This window comes from Etheostoma spectabile, chromosome 13 (assembly GCF_008692095.1).
Source record: "Etheostoma spectabile isolate EspeVRDwgs_2016 chromosome 13, UIUC_Espe_1.0, whole genome shotgun sequence".
Classification (NCBI taxonomy): Eukaryota; Metazoa; Chordata; class Actinopteri; order Perciformes; family Percidae; genus Etheostoma; species Etheostoma spectabile.
Genome location: NC_045745.1, coordinates 9,319,504 through 9,327,055, shown reverse-complemented (window position 1 = coordinate 9,327,055; position 7,552 = coordinate 9,319,504). Strand labels below are relative to the sequence as shown.

General features: G+C 42.2%; 1 protein-coding gene across 2 annotated transcripts in view; it reads left to right on the top strand.

Moving 5' to 3' along the window:
• Positions 1-380: 380 nt before the first annotated feature.
• sgcd (sarcoglycan, delta (dystrophin-associated glycoprotein)) overlaps positions 381-7,552 on the top strand; it is a 361,460-nt gene continuing 354,288 nt past the window's right edge. The window contains exon 1 of one of the 2 annotated variants that reach the window (XM_032534643.1): positions 381-1,151. The gene's annotated coding sequence lies outside the window, so the exon portion shown is untranslated. The remainder of the gene's footprint in view (positions 1,152-7,552) is intronic. The other variant, XM_032534642.1, reaches the window with a different exon arrangement.

Here is a 7,552-nt window from a genome sequence, read left to right as displayed (position 1 = left end):
GTGTGTGTGTGTGTGTGTGTGTGTCTCTTGCTCTCTCTCTTTTGGGTTTCAAATCATGATCCCCCTCTGCTGCTGCAAGGAAATCTCCACCTACTCAGCCAGTAATGTAGTCACTGACAGTGCGAGCTGCTCTCTCTCTCTCTCTCTCTCTTTCACTCTCTCTCTCTCTCCTCGGCATCCCCCCCGCCCAACCTCCCTCCTCTCCAAGCATCCTCCTCTCCTCTCACATCGCGCTCCGGCTCCACTTGCGCTTGCAGCCTTCTGCCTGTTCGCTGCTCTCCACTCTCCGCCTATCTTACTCAATTGCGCACACACATTTACACACACATTTACACACACACACACACACACACACACACACACATATGCATGCATGCATGCATGTGTACACTCTCCCTTTATCTCACTGTCTCCCCTCTCTCTCTCTCTCTCAGTTCCACTTGGTCTGGTGCAGACTTGAGGATCCCCGGTGAGGACATGATGCTGGTGGTGATTTTGTTGGAGCTTCCGTGCTGATTTTTCTTTTTCCTCTTTAAAAAAAAAAAGAAAGAAAGGGAAAAAAACAAACTGGACTCAGAACAATGTTGATGCAACAGCCCCTCTTCCCTCTGTGCAGTGTTGATCTACCTGCCTCCTGCCTGGATCCAGCCCGTTTTGGGGGGATTTAAGCGTCAGAGAGAGTGCTCTGCGCTGGCTGTGCGCTCTGCAGGTTCCGGTGGATCTTCCTCATCCTCCTTCGTTTGGTATCTCTCCTCTAAAGGATGCTCAGCTCTTTCCACGATCAGGAATACTACCACAACAACTACCAATACTCTCACTGCTGCTGTCCACTTCTCTGTTCCAGCCAGATCGCAGTCTGAGGCGCCCCCGAGTCCCCCTAAATGGGAAAAAGAGGCATGTCAGTGCCCGTATTGCACATGGAAATAAGCCGTTCGCTGCTGGTTCTGCTGGACTCCAGCCTCTAAAGCCGACTTGAGATTATCCATACATCACCGAAAAGGCTCGGAAGAAATTGGGGGATCCTAAGAGTTCCTCTCTTGACAAGCCAAAGATTCCTGCCTCACGGTATATATCTAGGAGCACCAGCTGCTTAACCAGCTCTATGGTTTTCTGACTTGTCTAAGACTGCGTTTTTGGCGTCTGACTGAGAGGTAAGGCTGCTTTTTACTTTTGACATTGCTGGGTTTGCTTCTTTGTGTCATTATCACTCCGCTCTGCTCCTCCTAAGCAACACTGATTCTGTACTTTGGAGAGGAACAGCTCAGTCTCAGTGATGTGGGAGATTTTGCATCGCTGTATTTCTCTCTTGGTCTGCTAGAATCTCTTTTATTATTCATTTGTTAAGAAACTGTGTTCACTTTTGAGCTGCTACCGCTTCCCCCAAGCTTTGTGAGATTATTCTGCTCTGTCCTGTTTGCCACGCATCATCCAGTGTCCGTGGCAACGTCCATCGCCGTGTGTTTCCACTCAGCAGCCGGTTAGAAAATGAACGGCACTGCAGCTGAGAAGCCCGAGGTGTTTTAGTGTTAAGTGGATTGCTGGAACCGCCGAGCACCCAGCATCTATCTGCACTCACTTCTTCATGATCCGCAGTTATTTTTAAGTCCTTTTGTATCCATTTCAGGAGAGGAGAGGTCCACCAACTGCACTTTATGATTCATTTTCTGTCTCTGAAATCCAGACGACTCACTCTCAAGTTTGTAGGCAGGCAGGTTTTCATCTTTTCAAACGGCAGATATAGAAAAAAGTCTGTTATTAGTTTGGTGCACTCCTGAATAATAATTTCAGGACAAAATGTGACGCTTGATGCTAGATCTGCTGTCTAGAAGTGACCCCCATCACCATGCCCACCATCCACATGAACAGATACAACACCCATTGGATATGTATGGACCATCCTGCTGTTTGTGGTCTTCTTTGCATCCTGTTTGGAAGTCTGCCAGACTGATGCGGGGGTTATTCCCTGATCCAGATGTGTGGTTATCGCATCTAACGGTTGACTGTCCAGTCCGTTCGGCGTGAGTCTGTGCAGATTGAGTGACTTTCTTCTGAATCAAGCAGTACAAATTACTGAGAATGCCCGAGTGTCATATCCTGTGTCTGAACGTATATTTGTCAGTGAAATCTCCACTCGCAGATGGTGTCGCTGAATCATGTCTGTGAAGGGAAATTCAAACTGAAGGGTCAGTGGCATTTCGACATCTACTGTACTGTGGTTTCTGGATCGCCGCCCTTCACATTTGTTGAATAAATGAATCAAATGAAAGTCAGTGGATAAGATAAGATACGAAAACCTTTATTTGTCCCACAGTGGGGAAATTGCGGTTTGGAGGCTAGATGGAGTAACTTTTGACCTCTTGTAAAACGCTTGAAATTCCATGCTTATTGGTCTAAACCTCATACCCAAATTAAAATTGGTTCAGCTCCTGTATACTTTAGCCCTCTGAGATGATATCGTTGGGAAGATAACACTCTCAAGTTTCTGTAAAAGTGTCAGGTTGATTCTAGGCCTTACAGACACACAGTTACAGAGGCTATGATGGAGGGGTTTTTATCTCCGTCCAAGTCATACATCTTTAAAATTATTAAAATATACTGCTGTAACACACATTTGGTGAGATACAGACAACACAATACTATAGCCACATCTCAGCTTACTGCAGAAAAATTCCCGAAGCCAAAAGATTTAAAAATGGATTTTGTATGAATTTTTCTCTACAGATATGTCTGTACGTTTTTCTTATTTTCATATGAAAAGTGCAAAGAAAAAAGCCCAAAAAGTGCAAAAATACAAAACTTCTCAAATACAAAAACACACCCACATCAATCACACACATACTTGTGATAACTATATACATAAATATATACAAATAAGTCATTGGAAATTGTTGTGCTGTGAAATGGATTATAACAGGCCATGTTTTTGCTTTGCCACAGCTCCAGCCATCACAGGGTTAACGTTGTAAGTTTTGTGTCTACTGATTCGTCTTCTTATTGGCTAATGAGGTAGGAGGGTCTCGTAATATCTAGGTTCAACAGGTCTGAGCAAATGTCAATTCATTTAATGGGACTAGCTCCTTTAGATGTAGCAGGTTTTGCAAGTTCTTCCCAGACCATGGAGCGAAGTAAGAGAAGGCTTTTCCCCCAGCTCAGTAAAAACCCTTAATAATAAGACCAGGAAAGCTCCTTTAAGTGTGTAGGCCTACATGAGAGAGAGAGAAAAAGGCTTGTTTGAGATGAGCCAGGTCTGCGCAGATCGATCACCGGCGATCACCGCCCGTTGCATGCTGGGTAGATTTGTGTCCGACTTGATTCCGACTCACTCGGACGTCATGCACACGTGGGCAACGATAATCTCATCAGAGCACGGCGGCCGCAGGTCTGAGACCAGGCGGCCCGGCTGCTTTTCACCGACTGCAAGACCCAGGCGGACCCAGGGCTTGCTGGGAAATGCCGGCCTCTCAGCTGATTTAACAGCTGATTGGTTCACAATCGACTCAACATGATGATGTTTAGAATAAACTTTTTTTATTGATTTGAATTGGAGGGATTTTAATTGCCATTTGTCTGATTTAAAGGCTTATTCTGGACAGAACACACGTTGTGTGGCTGGTAGTGACGTTTAGAAGTCAGAGAGACTAAATTCTTGAATTGAATTTGAGTGTTTCATTTATGTATAGCATTTTAAGAAAGAAAAGACTTAAGAAGACTGAAAAAGAGACAGAAATGTAGGGGAAAAAACAACAAAAACGTCAAAAGAAATGCAGAAATAATCGACAGACGTTGTAAAAAGAAAGAATGAGAAAGAACTCATTAGAAAACGTCAGAAAGTGACAACAAATGTCGGAGAAAGCTTCAAAAACTTGGTCAAAACAACAACAAAAATGTCCAAAAATATCAACAAAGAACTTTGGGAAAAGTGACAAAAGTGTCTTAACCCTCTCTGTTGTCTTCCCGTCGTCCCGTTGACGCTTTTTAACAATGTTTTTAACTTTTTCTTACATTTTTGTCCCTTTTTTTTCAACACTTTCGACGCTTTTTTCAATGTAACACTTACTTATTAATTTAATTTTACAGTTATTTTTGGAATTTATGGTCAATTAAATTAAATTATACCTAATGTTTGAGTTAGAAAAGCAGAAATTAGGAATTATTTAGACTAAAATTAAAGGGATGGATAATCACAGACTGGAATATGTCAACTTTTACTCAATATTATTACAAAACCACTTCAAATGCTATAAAATTGAATAAGACACGCCAAAATTAAGGAAAGTAGAGATCTGTACTTGCCATAGAGCTTGTGTGGAATCAATCGTGTTATTTTGGGGAATTAAAAAGAACATTGATTGTTCAATTTGACCCAAGGACAACATGAGGGTTAAGTAGGTTTTAACTTAATATTTTGACCCAGAAAAACTAAATGTTGTTCTAGTGGAAGACAACACGAGGGTTAGAGTCAGCAACAGATCACATGTAGAGCATTTTGACAGCTACTCTGTCACAATTAAAACAACTAGAGACTGTGTACCAGCTGATATGTGGGTCTGATGACATTTTGTTAAATCGGAATCGCACCACAGTGTTTCTGTCACTTCCTGTTCGGCCTGAAGGACACGGCTGGAGACGGCTGGAGACGGCTGGAGAGCGCCGCCTGATAAAAGACAAGTAGCAATGTGTTGATAGCGTCGTTGTTTTCTTATTATAGCTCTATATGTCGCTATCAGCTGGAACAAGAGCTCTATTACAACTTGTAGGTGTACATATGTGTGTCATGTGTTTATATATAGTATATGTTAGTGGTATATATATATATATATATATATATATATATATATCATATATTAATAATATATACTATATGTATGTACAGTTATTGTATATATGCATATACTGTGTTGTGTGTGTGGTGTACATGAATGTTAGGTGTATATATGTGTTATGTTATATACAGTATATGTATATACTGTATATGGATGTGTGTAAATATATATGTGTGTGTGTGTGTTATTAATTTATATAACATGTTTTATCTGCAGCTTCCTCGTTTCGGCGTCCACTTCCTGTTACACGAGTACATTGCATCTCCACTCAAGACAATAACAGCTTTTCTGAATCCCTGTAAATATTCTTCTTATTGCCAGCAGTGTGCGTTCAGTAATCCTGTGTGCCCGTGTTTTCGCTAAGTGTGTGTGTGTGTGTGTGGGTGTGTGTGTGTGTGTGTGTTGTGTGTGTGTGTGTGTGTGTGTGGGTGGTGTGTGTGTGTGTGTGTGTGTGTGGGTGTGGTGTGTGTGTGTGTGTGTGTGTGGTGTGTGTGGTGTTGTGTGGGTGTGTGGTGTGTGTGTGTGTGTGTGTGTGTGTGGTGTGTGTGGTGTGTGTGTGTGTGTGTGGGGGTGTGTGGTGCGTGCGCGCTCGTGTGCGTGCGCGCTCGTGTGGTGTGTGGCGCAGCAAGCGTGTTGGTATGAATGTTTGTGAGCGGGGAGGTGTCTAGGGGCGGCAGGGGAAATTGGAAGCTATACTTTCTTTCCACTAATTACCCAGCAACAGTCCGCACTAATTGTCAGGGCCTCGCATGCATTTGATGTTTTTAAATATCCAGCAGCATGAAGCCACGTACACGAAGCAGGGAAATTGTAAAGGACAGGAAACGGAAGAACAAAGCTGGTCTGTGGATGTGCTTGGAAGTTGTGTACAACCCATAACCTGCAGAATAACTGCTGTTGGAGGATCTGCCTGCTTATTACTCGAGTACTGCATTACCTGCATACCTGGTCACTTTATCACTTTAACACTGGACTCAACACTGACACTTTCATAATAAATTATGGTCTTTTTTGTCTTTATTTGACGAATGTTCCTATTGTTATTATTATTACTGTTATTTTGTTGTCTTTATACTGTCTTTTTCATCTATTTTTTTTCTTGCTAAAACTGCTGCTGGATTTTTCAATTTCCTCCCGGGAGTCATCCCAAAAGGATCAATAAAGAGAAGTCTGAGTCTATTACATACCAGCCTGTTATCGTGAACCCTACCTTCACATAGCTACGGCAAGTTAAGCACTGTAACTCGTAAGCATATTAAGCTATCCAAATTTCTGCTTTTCAAACTCAAACATTATGTATAATTTCCTTATTTATTGACCGTAAATCCCAAAAATAACTGTAAAACTGAAGTTAATAAGTTAGTGTTATTTAGTGTTGAAAACGTCAAAAAAAAAGACAAACATTGAAAAAAAAAAAGCCTCAAAAAGTGTTGAACACAGGGACAAAAACATAAGAAAAAGAAGAAAAAAAATCATTGTTGATGTTCATGTTGATTTTCAATTTTGACAGGAAGACAACACGAGGGATATAGAAACTTTTTGGTTAAATTTGACCCGGTGACAACAGGAGGGTTAACACATCTGCTAACCGCTGATATGGAGGTCTGCAGCCGGCGTCACAAAGCTCTGCAGCTCCGTCGTTGGGCCTCGTGGAGCTCGTAGGCGGCCATTGTAGCTGGTGTCATGAGACCAGCTGGCGGTCTTCTAGTTTTGTAGAATTTTCCTACCACATCATACAGACCTGTTCATGAGAAAGCATTGATTACAACACCGAACATCAACGTAAAATGTCTGTACGTCTGATGCTGTATTGCGTCAAAATGGAAACTGAGATAACCATGGTTACGTGCTTCCTGCAATATTCATTTAAAACTGGCACCTTCAGTAAAAAGAATGGCCGTAATAATGTGTTTAGTCTAATGCAATCCCATGCAGTGGTCCCTGTCTTCACAAGACGTAGTGATTCAGGTTGTAGTTTGTTACATCAAATGGGAACTGTCAGTGAGAGGGCCCACAATAAACCCAAGTGTAATTTTGAAAAGTATTACTTCTAATTCTATATTTATTTACATTGTCAAAATCATTTACCGTGACCTTTTAATGTTACATAGTCAAAATTCACCACAGTAATTTGAACAATTCCCCTGCATCATGCCTTGCCTTTTGTCACTAGGTCCAAAAAACATGTTACAGCTACATTTTGGAGTGTTATTAAAACCAACTGAAACTGAGCTAGAAGCTCTGAGTACATGATAGCTTGCTTTTTGGTAAAACTGTTGTAATGTCCGAAAATTCTGATGGAGAACCTATGGAGAATGGGGGAGATTTGGCCGACAGGAGAAGTGCGTGGCCGTGACAAACCGACCCGATACTCGGCCGTCGGACGTCGAGGTCGGTGACTTGAGTCTGTCCGGAGGGGTCGTCGACCTTCAGCTCCTTCAGCAGCAGACTGATACCCCCCCGGTGTAAGAAGGAGAGGTACCGCACGTCCTTCATCGTAGTCCAACACCTGCACTACCTGAAAATGTTGTAGTTTCTGTTCCTCTGTTTCATTTGCTCCACACACTGGATATCTTTTTGTTTTGGGAAATCTTTAGACAGGATCGCGGGGTGGTCGGCTACAAGCAAATAACCACAAAAAAACACTGTTTCTGCCAGGATAGACAGCCCCTTTACCTGGCCACAGAATACAGTACAGCTGTGAGCAACAGACTCATACTGTCAATAAT